Source organism: Pseudorasbora parva, chromosome 2 (assembly GCF_024679245.1).
Source record: "Pseudorasbora parva isolate DD20220531a chromosome 2, ASM2467924v1, whole genome shotgun sequence".
In the NCBI taxonomy this organism is placed as follows: Eukaryota; Metazoa; Chordata; class Actinopteri; order Cypriniformes; family Gobionidae; genus Pseudorasbora; species Pseudorasbora parva.
Genome location: NC_090173.1, coordinates 2,257,088 through 2,272,302, shown reverse-complemented (window position 1 = coordinate 2,272,302; position 15,215 = coordinate 2,257,088). Strand labels below are relative to the sequence as shown.

Below are 15,215 nucleotides of genomic sequence, written 5' to 3'. Positions count from 1 at the left end.
GAACAGTTTGCTAATATACTTTAGCTCTAATGAAAGTGAGTTTTTAATCACGTCTTTATGTGCAGAAGAGAGGCTTTGATCGTTTTTTTTAGATTTGCTGGTAGTCTGTCAATGGGTTATTGGAAGTGAGCTAATTTATTTAACCTAACTATAAGTTACTGTTAATGTTATTACAGGAAACGCCAAAATCAAATGAAATGATCTTTCACGGTAAACAAATTACATAAATTACATTTAATGTTTAATTATTTAATACCAATTACGTTCAATTTTTCCCTCCTGTGATTTCAGTAAAAAAAATTAAAATACAACAACGGAGGCAAAGGATGGTCCCATGGGCTGCTGACAGAGAAGGGTAAAATCTCATTAAATCTTTCGTATTTTTTCTACAAAAGGTAACACTTTAGTAAAGTGAACAATTCTTAGCTTGCACATTTGCTGTTTATTAGTATTATTAAGCACATATTAATGCATGACCTTATACTACAACATCCCTAAATTCTTCCTGGTATCTAACTAAACTTAAACGCTACAACAACTACCTTACTATCTATTAAGCAGTAAATTATGTATTTGAGGCAAAAGTTAAGTGAATGTTTCCCATACCAAAGTGTTACCATACAAAATATTTTACCTATATCACCATGCATGTTATTTTCTTATGCAAAATTATTTTTTTATTGCAGTTTGCAAGGTTCTGACAACCACACGTAAGTAACACTGAGCAATGTAAAATGAAGTAAGCCTAAAACAAATTATGTTAAGAAATTATTGTATGTATACTCTGCATATTCTACTTATCTGCGTTTCACCTCTGCTCTAGCTTGTCTCCTTCTAATAAGCCTGACATTATATCTCTGTGATAAACTGTTTATGTTCCTAGATTCTTCCATGCTGATGGCCTGCACTCCTGTTGAAGAAAATCTCAGGCTAAAAACTAGATGACTGGTAAGCAAAACCTCAAAAATTATACTACTGTTCAAAAGTTGGGGGTCTGTACATTTTAAAAACATTAACTCCATGTTGTTACAGTGAGACCGTCTGAAAAGCCTTTAGGGTAAAATAATCAGCAAAATTAGACAAGGTGACAAATGTAATGTGTTATAGTTTGTATTTAAGATCAACTATTATGATAACAGGATGTTATGGTCTTAAATACTTTTACTAAATACTTAAATACTTTAAATGCTGACTGTGGTTCATAGGGGTGTGCATTGGCACTGCCTTCACGATTTGATTCGATTACGATTCACCAGGTAACGATTCGATTCAATTCGATTCTACGATGCATTGCGATGCATCAAAATTCTACTGCACACAAGGCACATTTTTCATCAGTCATGAGGCAATACAAGCAGATATTAAACAACAGATTTTATTGGCTGCTATGTGTCTCCTGTATCTTTGACATAAAAGTTATTAAATAAAATCAAATGTAATTAAATCAATTTAAATGGTACATGGTATTGGATATGGCATTTTCAAACCTGAAAAAGAAAACAATCAAAATCACAGCTTTCAGTGCTTTTTGTTTTTGTTTTGTTTTTACACACAGTGAAATAGCAGCTCTAAGACAGGGCACATCCTGAAGTCCTGTGCAAATATTAAATGTACAATGCGGGAAGCACGGAATCAGTGAAGGTAGCTCTTGTCGGTTAACTTATACCGGGGCTCAATTGTTTTAAGCATGTGGCGAAACCCTGCATTTTCTACCACAGAATAGGGTCGTAGATCCTTCGCTATAAAACATGCCACCGTTCGTGTGATCCTCTTTGCTCTCTTGGAGTTGTGTGGCAATGTTGACACTAGCGACTCGTCAATTCTTGGCTGGGATGTGTTGACATTTTGTGTTGTTGTTGTTGAAGTTAACTCAGGATGCCAACAATCGACATGGTTCGTAAAGTTAGTTGTATTGCCAACGTGCTTAATTTTAGTGTGGCAGATTTTACACACCGCGTAAGACTTGTCTAGTTTCCCATTCACTTCATAAAATCCGAAATGTGCCTAGATGTCCGCTTTCCAAGCTTTGAGCGCGTTTTTAATAACCCGTCTATCGTGGTCATCTCCCTCCGCCTCAGCCATTTTGCTTGTTGTTGTTGTTGTGCTTATTCTCCCGGAACCGGAAGTATTTGAAACTTCACAACTTTATTGTCCGCCAGAAAATAAACAGTGACATAATCGATTATGGCACTTTGCCGCATCGATGCTGAATCGTTCATGCCCCGCATCGCGATGCATCGCCGAATCGATTATTGTTGACACCCCTAGTGGTTCAGGTGGTCAACAACTTTAGGCATTTAAGTTATTTTTCCGCGTACTCACTGCTCATACTATTAGCCTCTAAAATGTTTGAATTATATCACAATACAGTGTCAGAGGGTAAAGATATCATTAGAGTTCTTACAGTTATTGCTGTGCTCTTATTACCAGATCAGATATAAAGCCCAGCGTTTGGTGCTGAGATTCTTCAGGACAAGGCCTTGATGACATCTACAATTAGTACATGAAGATGGTGAGTTTCCCAATAGCTGCCACTATCCCAGATCAAAAGACTGAAAACAACAGGCTTCAATCTGTATTAAAGGTATAGTTCACTCAAAAAATTAGACTGTGCTGTTTATCTGCTGGGCTTCCGAGATGTAGGTGTGTTTATTTCTTCAGGAGAACACAAATGAAGATTTTTAACTCAGCTGTTGCTCATATAATGCATGTCATGGGGTGTATTTCTATGAGAGTAAAACACACACAGACATACGAATCCATATTAAACACAGCGGCACGTGGCGACACATTGATGTCTTAAAACACAAAACGATCACTTTCTGTGAGAAGCACACCAGTATTTGTGTTATTTTTTACCTCATATCAGACGAATCTCATCTAGCATTCCCAACGCCATTAGTTCCATCTAAGAAGGTCAAAACCCGGTGCGATCATAGATATATGCCTTATTAGTGCCTGCATGGATCGGTCGAATGAGGCATCTACGTTTGCGCCGGGATTTTGACCTACTCATCCTAAATGAGATTCGTCTTATATGAGGTAAAAAAATAACACATACAGTTGTGTTTATCACAGAAACCGATCGTTTCGATGTGTAGCCACGAGCCACATGGTTTAATATGGATTAATATCGCTCGTATAATGCATGTCAATACACCCCATTGACATGCATCATACGAGCAGCGGTTGAGTTAAAAATCTTCATTTGAGTTAAAAATCTTCATTTGAGTTCTACTGAGAAAACAAACACACCTACATCTCAGATGCCCTGCGGGTCAGCAGATAAACATCACATTTTCATTTTTGGGTGAACTATCCCTTTAATTTATTTTGATAGGTTTAATGTTACATTGTTAGTCTGGAAAATACACTCAAAAACAAAGCTATTGAACGAACTTAAATTAAGGAAAACTTTTCCACAAAATTGAATTACATTTTTCAAAATCTAATGGAATTATCTGTTATAATCTTGTTATATGAATTTAATGGGTTAGTTCACCCAAAAATGAAAAATCTCACTACAGTTATTCTACAATCATTTTATGAAGCGATGAGAATAGTTTTTGTCCGCAAAAAAAGCAAAATAACGACTTATATAGTGATGGCTGATTTCAAAACACCGCTTCCTGAAGCTTCGAACCGTTATGAATCAGTATCGAATCATGATTCGGATCGTCAAAGTCACGTGATTTCAGCAGTTTGGCGGTTTGACACGCAATCCGAATCATGAATCGATATGCTCCGATGCTTCAGGAAGAAGTGTTTTAAAATCGCCCATCACTATAGAAGTCATTATTATTTAGTAGGGATGCACCAAATTTTCGGCCACCGAAAGACTTTCACCGTAACAATAGGGCCGAACTATATAATATGGGTTATAACTTGAAAATGATGCTTTGTTTCTGTTTCTGTCGATGGATACACGTACTGGCTCCTCAGTTATACACTACAACAACAGCGATAATAAAAGAAAAACGGGCAAAGCGGTCTCTCTTTGTAAACTTTGTTCAATGCATGCGAGTGCTGCCGTATGTTCGAATATGACCAGTCATTTTCACCGTCATCACCCGCGTGTAGAGCCAGAAGACACGAATGAGAACTCACGTGCGCTTTGAGAAGATCTGTCTCTGTGCAGACTGATCTCATGAAATGGCGTATGTATGACACGCCAATTCGTATGCCATTTTGGCGTGCTATAAAGACGCATAATCGCTTTTTAGCGTGTTTATCAATGCCGTTTCTTTCTAGCCCCCTACACTGCCCCTACCCCTAAACCTGCCCATCACACACACACAGCCCCTAAACCTACCCATCACACACACACAGCCCCTAAACCTACCCATCACACACACACAGCCCCTTAACCTACCCATCACACACACACAGCCCCTTAACCTACCCATCACACACACACAGCCCCTAAACCTACCCATCACACACACACAGCCCCTTAACCTACCCATCACACACACACAGCCCCTTAACCTACCCATCACACACACACAGCCCCTTAACCTACCCATCACACACACAGCCCCTTAACCTACCCATCACACACACAGCCCCTAAACCTACCCATCACACACACACAGCCCCTAAACCTACCCATCACACACACACAGCCCCTAAACCTACCCATCACACACACACACACACACACACAGCCCCTAAACCTACCCATCACACACACACAGCCCCTAAACCTACCCATCACACACACACAGCCCCTAAACCTACCCATCACACACACAGCCCCTAACCTACCCATCACACACACACACAGCCCCTAAACCTACCCATCACACACACAGCCCCTTAACCTACCCATCTCACACACACAGCCCCTAAACCTACCCATCACACACACACACAGCCCCTAAACCTACCCATCACACACACAGCCCCTTAACCTACCCATCTCACACACACAGCCCCTAAACCTACCCATCACACACACACAGCCCCTAAACCTACCCATCACACACACAGCCCCTTAACCTACCCATCTCACACACACAGCCCCTAAACCTACCCATCACACACACACAGTCCCTAAACCTACCCATCACAAGAAACATTCTGCATTTTTACATTTTCAAAAAAACATAATTTAGTATGTTTATTAATCCATTTACCTTGTGGACACACACACATATTCAGACACATTTTGAAGGCGTAACTCAAACTCTTCCCTAAACCTGCCCATTTGTGTATTATAAAAACAGAATAACAGGCAGATACGACTGCAGGCACAATTTATTCAGAAAGTACAAATACTCCAAGTGTTCCGAGGCCAAACGATTGATTTGTGTGAAGAAAATCCTCAAAAGCGATCAGAACGTCGACTCCATCCGCAAAAGATTAATACATTTCAAATATTGCCGCCGGAAGAACCGTCACGTCAGCTTTGACAGCATTGGCTGTCGTGTGTCTCGTGACCAATTGCGTTATTACGTCAGCTTTGATTGTAAAATGCCATTGGCTCTCGTGTGTCTCGTGACCGATCGCATCATTCTCATCATTGTCGTCTCGTGTATCATTTGAATCAGAAATATTAACGAGTGCGTGTGTGTTCTGTTCACGAAGGGGCCCGATGATCATTTAAACGACTAAAACATTAAGATCAACTCTGTTCTTCACATGGAGATATCGTCTGACTTCAGAAGACTTGGAATGAAACATGAGTTTATACTTTTATACTGTTTTTGGTCCGTTTTTGCAGTAAATACCTGTGACTGTACATTTATTTGCCTGTTACGTGTTTTATATTGTTGAGAGTGGGTAGGTTTATGGTAGGAGGTTATGGTAGGAGTTAGTTGCTCCAAATTATAAAATTAGGCTATAAATATTAATTCTGTCAGATCAGGTTGGCAGAATCACACGGCGTACACATACACGCGGAGATGATGGTTCGTTTAGGCATAGACATACACGTGGAGATGATGGTTCATTTAGGCGCAGACATACACGCGGAGATGATGGTTCGTTAAGGTGTAGACATACACGCGGAGATGATGGTTTGTTTAGGCATAGACATACACGTGGAGATGATGGTTCGTTTAGGCGCAGACATACACGCGGAGATGATGGTTTGTTTAGGCATAGACATACACGTGGAGATGATGGTTCGTTTAGGCGTAGACATACACGCGGAATCACACGGCGTAGACATACACGCGGAGATGATGGTTTGTTTAGGCATAGACATACACGTGGAGATGATGGTTCGTTTAGGCGCAGACATACACGCGGAGATGATGGTTTGTTTAGGCGTAGACATACACGCGGAGATGATGGTTCGTTTAGGCGTAGACATACACGCGGAGATGATGGTTTGTTTAGGCGTAGACATACACGCGGAGATGATGGTTCGTTTAGGCGTAGACATACACGCGGAGATGATGGTTCGTTTAGGCGTAGACATACACGCGGAGATGATGGTTCGTTTAGGCGTAGACATACACGTGGAGATGATGGTTCGTTTAGGCGTAGACATACACGCGGAGATGATGGTTCGTTTAGGCGTAGACATACACGCGGAGATGATGGTTCGTTTAGGCGTAGACATACACGCGGAGATGATGGTTCGTTTAGGCGTAGACATACACATGGAGATGATGGTTCGTTTAGGTGTAGACATACACGCGGAGATGATGGTTCGTTTAGGCGTAGACATACACGCGGAGATGATGGTTTGTTTAGGCGTAGACATACACGCGGAGATGATGTTTCGTTTAGGCGTAGACATACACGCGGAGATGATACAATACAGTATTTTAACGTGCTACCTTACATTTTAATGAAATACTTACTGACTTACTTTCCCAATGTTGAATGCATTTGTTTTCGAGGACATTACAATAAATTAAATCAAATCTAACACACATAACTAATGAAGAGACATTTCATTAATTAAACAAGCCCAACGATTTTTATAAATGGTTTCACATGGTTTCAGCAAAGCTAAACAAAATTAACTTACTATGTTTTTCATTAAATTAACACTGGACGATGTTGGAAAACATATCATTGAACTAATTCCACTGACTATCTCTATACATATAAATTACACATTATATTCAATTGGTGAGCTGCTCATTACACTTGCGTCTGATAGCCGCGTACACATCATCAGGGACAGTTGACAGTAGAGCTGCAACTAACAATTATTTTTTCTGTCGACTAATCTAACGATTATTTTTCGATTAGTCGACTAATCTAACGATTAATTTTTTTACCCTTTGAAATTTTTCAAAATTCGGTGGCACCCCCTCGCATAAGTTACGCTAGAGGTGTAACAGTACAGACTGCTCACAGTTCACTTTGTATCACGGTTTTAGGTTCACGTTTCAGTACAGTTCGGTATTTGCTATGTTCAGGGGAAAAAGGACTACTGTCAAATGAAAATAAAGAAAATAAGAACAGATAACTTAAATAGAAGCAGCAGCACAAATAAATACTATTGAGCAAAGATGAGAATAAAATAAACAATGCTTTTCAGGATTTTCAGGTAGGTCTAACATTAGTTTTTAGGTAGAGAAATGGAATTAAGTAATCAAAAGTAAAATAACCACACATTTAACTGTTTAAAATTTAAAAAAATAATCCTTATTAAACTTACAAAAGCTGTTCAGTCAGGAGCAGTGAGTGATGTCTTTATCTTTTGTTTGACATTAAACAGACAGCAGTGAATGCTACTGCCCCTTTAAGACCCACAGATAGTCGTCGTATTTTCTGTATAAAGTTCACTTAAGGCATAGAGTAGGCTATGACATTTTGACATACTTTTTGTGAGTTTGTCCGGTTAAGCACAGGATTTGAAAGATAACTCAATATTTGCGCGCTTTGGGACGAGTGCACAAAGACAGATCTTCTCATTCGAGTCTCCTGGCTACACGGGGGTGATGACGGTGAAAATGACTGCTCATATTCGGACGTACAGCAGCACTCGCATGCGTTTTATAAAGTTTACAAAGAGAGACCGTTTTGCCCACGTTTTTCTTTTATTATCGCTGTTGTTGTAGTGTATACCTGAGGAGTCAGCACGTGTATCCATCGACAGAAACATACATACAGCATTATTTTCAAGTTACAACCCATATTAAAGATGCGTCATCAGATGCGAGATGAACCGAAGTGTAGTGCGTCTCCGCAACTTTTGCTCGGGATCCCGGTTGGGAAACACTGGTCTGTATTAATTGACACCGCGCTGGTTTGTTTAGAATTAAATGAGCGCCGTGACCGCGCGCTGCCGCGTGAGTAAGGCTTGTCGCAACTCTGTTATTCAACTGCTCTGGTTTTAAAAGCTATGTCATACTAAATGCGCCAAAATGCAATAAAACTTGTTTTACGGTTGAATGCAACGTGTGTGTGTGTGAGTGAGTAGACGCGCAAAAGGGCGGAGAGAGAATTTAAGGAAATGCAGCTAAACGAATATGCGTGCGTCTTTTAAATAGCGTAAAAATGAATGAATGACGAATGTGGCGGCCGTTATTGATTATGTGGCAGTCCGCCACAAATTAGTCTATGTGTGGGAAACACTGTTTAGCCTCTGTTTAAAGTATTCCCATACTTTTGATATTCGCGGTCTAGGTTTTTGTGATAGAACCAGGAGCAGAAGCCAACATTACGCGAGATGAACGTCTGACACGACGCGTCGACGCATTTCACGAACGTCGACGTATTTCCGTAGTCGACGTCATCGACTAGTTGACAGCAAACACTCGTGAAGAACGCAATCTGTTAACAGAATATACGAGATAAGGTCAAGTGCATGTTTATTCAACTTATTATATTATTTACCTCGAAACAGAAGGACTTTTTCCGGTGCTTTTCGGGATCACGTAACGTTTGGCCATTTTATTCCAAAACAGTTTATCATCACCATCAAGATCAGGCAGTGATGTGACGTAGTTGAACTGGTCCGAAGAATGAGCAATGTACTTTTTCCGCTCTCAGTGTTTTATTAAATAATTAATGTAACGCAACATTGTACTTCACCTGCAAGGCTGCAAACCTCCCGCGAGTGAGCGTCATAAGGACGAGTACTGTCAGCAGCTCTACCTCTGATTGGCTGCAGGCATTGAGCAACACAATCTGATTGGTCACAGATCAATGAAGAGACATTTGAATTCCGATAAGAAACCACTATTTAACTCATATTTTCTTGCGTTGTATTTTAAGTGTGCTGTTGGATTCTTCTTTGCCAGTGTAAACTTACTAAACATATTTACACTTAAATCACAACTAAAGAAGGGCTTATAGCATACACTGCATATATTTTAAAATGGGCTTTTAGTCCATATAATTATTTATTTATATAATAATAATTCATTATCACTTATTTATTAATGCTTCCCTAGTGAAAAAAAAGTATACTAAGTATACTTGCGGCCAGACTCATTTTCAGTATACTTGAAGTGTGTTAATGACTAGTTAACTTGAAGTGTGCTATTTTGACACAACTAATTTTGTACTAAGTATATTTAAGTTGTAATTAAATTGTGTTAAAGCACAACTTTAAGTGTATTTAGTATACTTTTGTGTGCTAAATTGGAACAACTTTAAGTATACTTAGTACACTTTAAGTATAATGACTAATTACATGCTTTAGTGATATTAAATGTGCTTTATTTGTATTATAAGTATATTTTATTTGTGTTAAGTATATATTATTTGTATTATAAGTATACTTTATTCGTGTTATAGTACACTTTATTTGTATTATAAGTAAACTTTGTGTTATAGCATACTTTATTTGTGTTTTAATAAATTACAAATTAATTACTAGTACATTCAGAACACACAAACAATATACTTTGAATATAATATATATTTTATTAACCTTGACTCATTCAAATGACTAAAAATATACACTTTGTAGTCAATAGCAATACAATGTGTTATTACTTAGCTATACATTGTACAATATACTTTGAATTACATAATGTCACACATTACAGTATTTTAATGTGCTTCCTTACATTTTAATGAATTACTTACTGACTTACTTTCCCAATGTTGAATGCATTTGTTTTCAAGGACATTGCAATAAATTAATGAAATCTAACACACATAACTAATGAAGAGACATTTCATTAAACAAGCCCAACGATTTTTATAAATGGTTTCACATGGTTTCAGCAAAGCTAAACAAAATAAACTACTATGTTTTTCATTAAATTAACACTGGAAGATGTTGGAAAACATATCATTGAACTAATTCCACTGACCATCTCTATACATATAAATTACACATTATATTCAATTTTCTGGTGAGCTGCTCATTACACTTGCGTCTGATAGCCGCTTACACAGGGACAGTTGACAGCAAACACTCGTGAAGAACGCTATCTGTTAACAGAATATACGAGATAAGGTCAAGTGCATGTTCATTCAACTTTTTATTCCCGTTTAGTGACATTACATATTAACTTACCTCCAAACAGAAGGACTTTTTCCGGTGCTTTTCGGGATCGCGTAACGTTTGGCCATTTTATTCCAAAACAGTTTATCATCAAGGTCAGGCAGTGATGTGACGTAATTGAACTGGTCCGAAGAATGAGCAATGTACTTTCCGCTCTCAGTGTTTTATTAAATAATTAATGTAACGCAACATTGTACTTCACCTGCAAGGCTGCAAACCTCCCGCGAGTGAGCGTCATAAGGACGAGTACCGTCAGCAGCTCTGCCTCTGATTGGCTGCAGGCCTTGAGCAACACAATCTGATTGGTCACAGATCAATGAAAAGACATTTGAATTCCGATAAGAAACCACTATTTAACTCATATTTTCTTGCGTTGTATTTTAAGTGTGCTGTTGGATTCTTCTTTGCCAGTGTAAACTTATTAAACATATTTACACTTAAATCACAACTAAAGTAGGGCTTATAGCATACACTGCATTTAAAAATGGGCTTTTAGTCCATATAATAATTTATTTATATAATAATAATTTATTATCACTTATTTATTAATGCTTAAGCTTGAACAGTTAAGCATGAATAAATAACCTTAAACAGTATTTATAACTTTTTATACAGCTTAATGATATTAATTATGTATTTTTAAAATATGCTTTTAGTGCATTGTTAACAATGACAATTTTGAGCATAAGTTTAAAATATTTAAAAAATATATTTTAAAGTAATGTTCAAATAAGTACACTTTACAAAAGTACACTGAACTTTCATTTAAAGTATATTTTTCTAAAATATATTTTTAGAAGATATACTAAAATACAATTATTTTAAAGTGTGTTAAAAGTTGTATTGTGAAATATGATGCTAATATATATTTATATATTTAGAAATGGTACATTTTTTGTAAGTATATTTCTAATATACTATCGGAAAAGAGAATATATTTGAAATACAATAAAGTATTTTTTTTTCACTAGGGTTAAGCTTGAACAGTTAAGCATGAATAAATAACCTTAAACAGTATTTATAACTTTTTATACAGCTTTATGATATTAATTATGTATTTTTAAAATATGCTTTTAGTGCATTGTTAACAAATAATTTTGAGCATAAGTTGAAAATATATAAAAAATATATTTTAAAGTAATGTTCAAATAAGTACACTTTACAAAAGTACACTGAACTTTCATTAAAAGTATATTTTTCTAAAATATATTTTTAGAAAATATACTAAAATACAATTATTTTAAAGTGTGTTAAAAGCTGTATTGTGAAATATGATGCTAATATATTTTTTATATATTTAGAAATGGTACATTTTTTGTAAGTATATTTCTACTATACTATCGGAAAAGAGAATATATTTGAAATACAACAAAGTATACTTTTTTTCACTAGGGAACACTGGCTGTGCACTCGACACGAGCAGACGCGCTGTGACACGGGGCAGAGGGGCTATTATGCATAATATATAATATATATGTGCCCCATATATGCAATCAGAGTGCTTACTGTATGTAGTAAATGGGAAATCTCTACAGCAAAAGGCAAACCGCTACATGCATTCGGTTTGTTTCTACCATTTATTTGTAATGATTTACACAGTTTGTTTACTATTTACTATTTACCTGAACATTCAGTATTGTGCAATATAGCACACAGAAGGTGAGGGACATTTTGGGGGGAAAGAAGTGCTGCATTTTATCATTTAAACATTCTATAATCCAAAATTATTATAGAATTAAAAATTCTATAATCCAAGATGGCCCCCACGTTATGACGTCATAATATGCAAATTAGATGGGAAAATGTAATCTCTACATAAACTTAGGGTCCTCCTTAATATTTCTCTAATTTACAGAACGTTTCTATCTTTTATCACTTTTAAGATATAGTCTTTTGAAATTAAGATGTCAAAATCGAACGTTTTAGGAAAAAACATCTGATTACTTTATTCAATTGCTGTACCTTTCTGCAGGCCTGTACATTAGCTATTATTTAAAGGGTTACTTCACCGCTTTTTCATATTAAACCATGTTATTCCCTTAACTTAAACGAGTTGATACATACCTCTCTCGTCTCAGTGCGTGCACTTAATCTCTCTGACACGCAGTAATGATCTGATAGCATTTAGCTTAGCCCACTAAGCCCAGTTCATTCACTATGGAACCAAACAGAGATCAAGTTAGAAGTACCAAACACCTCCACGTTTCCCCTATTTAAATACAGTTACACGAGTAGTTGAACGATCAAGTATGGTGACAAAATAAAACGTGGTACTTCTCTAATCGGATTAAAAAGGAGAACTATAATGTATGGCGGATTAGCACTTCTGAGAGTACTTCGGCTCGGCGCAGTAAAAAGTCCCGGCCGAAACATCTTTCCTCACTTCTCCCCCTCACTCTCTGATTTCTGTCAATAGGGAGATGCTTAACGGCGTTGCAGAGACTTTCTGTTTGTTCCGGTCAGATCACGAAACAAAATGCACAAAAACTTTCCCTGCTCTAGATGTACAACCACTGATGGTATTCGGTTTTGATGAGAGAAAAAATAGGCTACGAGGGCAGATTAGAAACGAGAACTTCTGACAAGTTTAACAGACTAGACCAGGGATTATAAGCAAAGTGTGCAAATCTATTTGCCTTTATTCACGTGAAAAATCTTGGCACAACACTATTGTGTTTAGATGCAATAATTAAATGAGATCTTTATCAATAAATGAACTATTTAATTGATTTCCGGACATCTTAATACACATTTTTCTGCAATTGTTATTGTACATATTTTAAATCTGATATAACATTGTATCAGCAATGCTACCCCCCTCTTAATTCGCCTTATAGTGCATATCATATGCATGCCAAAGCTCATTTTGACAAACCAACATAAAATATCTGAATATAGCATTGTTTTTACTCAAGAAAATTTAATTGTAAACTCAGTATGTCTCATTTAGTTGGTAACATTTCAATCGGCCACCGTGTGAAATGACTCCTTGTCAGATGAACTTGAACAAACAAATGACTAGGCGTATAACCTTGTCTTGTGTCATTTGGCTACTTTTTACGCTTTTTTGCAGTGCTGAATTGTGCAGTTGCCGACTTAAAATCAAAAGTTCCCAGTGTCTCTCCACAACTTGCAATGCGCATAAGCCGCGTAACCTTGTTCTTCGCAAGGCGACTTCGCTGCTTCGTCTTTATCCGATTCTGCAGCGAGAACCCCCTCTCTGCAGGAACACTCGAGACAGGGATTACACAGGCTATCTTGGCGAGTTGGTCCACTCTGGATACATTTCGCTGAAATCACATATGAGGACTTCGCAGGCTGTGGAGAATTGCAATCCTCCATAGCCATGGAGCGCTGTCATGACAGCGAGGGCATCACGTCGCAGGCTTACGGTATCGATAAGAGGCAGTTTTAATCTGACAATTTGACCGAAAAGATTTCATTTTGTCGGACATTTAATTTTTTTCCCGGCCAATGTCCGGTAATTACCGGACAACGGAAACCCTGGTATGTACAATGGATTTTGAACTGTACTATTTTTGTTACAGGTTCTCTGGGAATCCCCAGTTGAAGGCATGAAGACATCAAATGTTGGCCTGGACAGATGTACCAACAGTCCACCACACTGACCTCTGCTTTTGCATGGATGGCTGATTGCTACCCTGTTCTGTGAGGGTATTATTATAGAAAAACTGAACACCTGTGACAGTGGGATTTGTAGTTGTAAAGAATAGTCACACATCAGTGCACTTAGGGTGCTTTCACATCTCTAGTTCAGTTAATTTGGTCCGAACCAAGGCCAAACAATTAAATAATACATTGTTGCATTTTACAGCTTTTTTGGTTCCTTTTCACACCACACTGATTGCTTTGGTCCGAACCAGTTGAAACACGTGACAACATCCACATCACTCATTGGCCATGGTGTATTACCTAAACTGCTTTTCGATTGGTCAGAATTTACTTTGTGGGAAAATTCCAACAGAAGAGGAAAAGCCAGCAAACTATAATAACACTATGGAGAGACGACTGCGGGCTGGTTTTGTCCCTGGCCATAATCTACTACATATTGTGTATTAACCACAGTATGCAAACAATACCTTTCAATAATGAAGCGCGAATGCGACTTGAAAACAACGCCCTAATGCACTGTAAATGGCGAGCGCGCATCACTCGTCACTTCAAGCGGAGGCGTGCATTAATTATTCTTAACTCTGACATGCTCATTCCGAAAATATTGCCAACGATCTATCAGGTAATAATGTCATGCACATAATGTCAGCGCAGCTAACTACGGCAGCTGGTTTAGTCAAAATATTATCAGTACTTTTGCAGTTGGTTCTGTTCGAGGCCGGATCACGTTCTCACCATCAGCTAACTGCTCCAGAGTTCGTTTGAAAGCGCACAGAGACCAGCTCTTCAAGGAGCTCTCGGTACGCTTGTTTGGTCCGCTTTTGGTGCGCACCCGAGTGCGATTGCTGCTTTCACACCTGACCAAACGAACCGCACCAAAAGGAAAACGAACTCTAGTACGATTCAACTGAGCTAAATGAGGCAGGTGTGAAAGCACCCTTAAAGTTAGAGAAAAGGTTTTTTTTAGAAGTTGCAAACTACTTTTCTTTCTCTTACAAAGAACACAACAGTTAAACCTTTTCAAATTATTTTCTGGTGGTGCACAATAGAGTGCGGATCGGGCCGCATTTTTCTGTCCGAGCCCGACCCGCGTCCGACAGAGCAGTAACCGAACCCGACCCGAGCCCGACAGGCATTCAAATATTTATGTCCG

At 37.9% G+C, this 15,215-nt stretch overlaps 1 long non-coding RNA gene across 2 annotated transcripts; it reads left to right on the top strand.

Annotated features, from left to right (window-relative positions):
- The first annotated feature begins 303 nt into the window (after positions 1–303).
- Positions 304–14,493, top strand: LOC137090529 (uncharacterized). Of its 2 annotated transcripts, XR_010907883.1 has the most exons (5): positions 309–355; positions 687–710; positions 884–948; positions 2,431–2,512; positions 13,978–14,493. It is a non-coding gene; the product is annotated as an uncharacterized lncRNA (long non-coding RNA). The 2 variants fall into 2 exon arrangements; XR_010907885.1 differs by lacking the exon at positions 687–710 and having other exon boundaries at positions 304–355.
- The last annotated feature ends 722 nt before the right edge of the window (positions 14,494–15,215 follow it).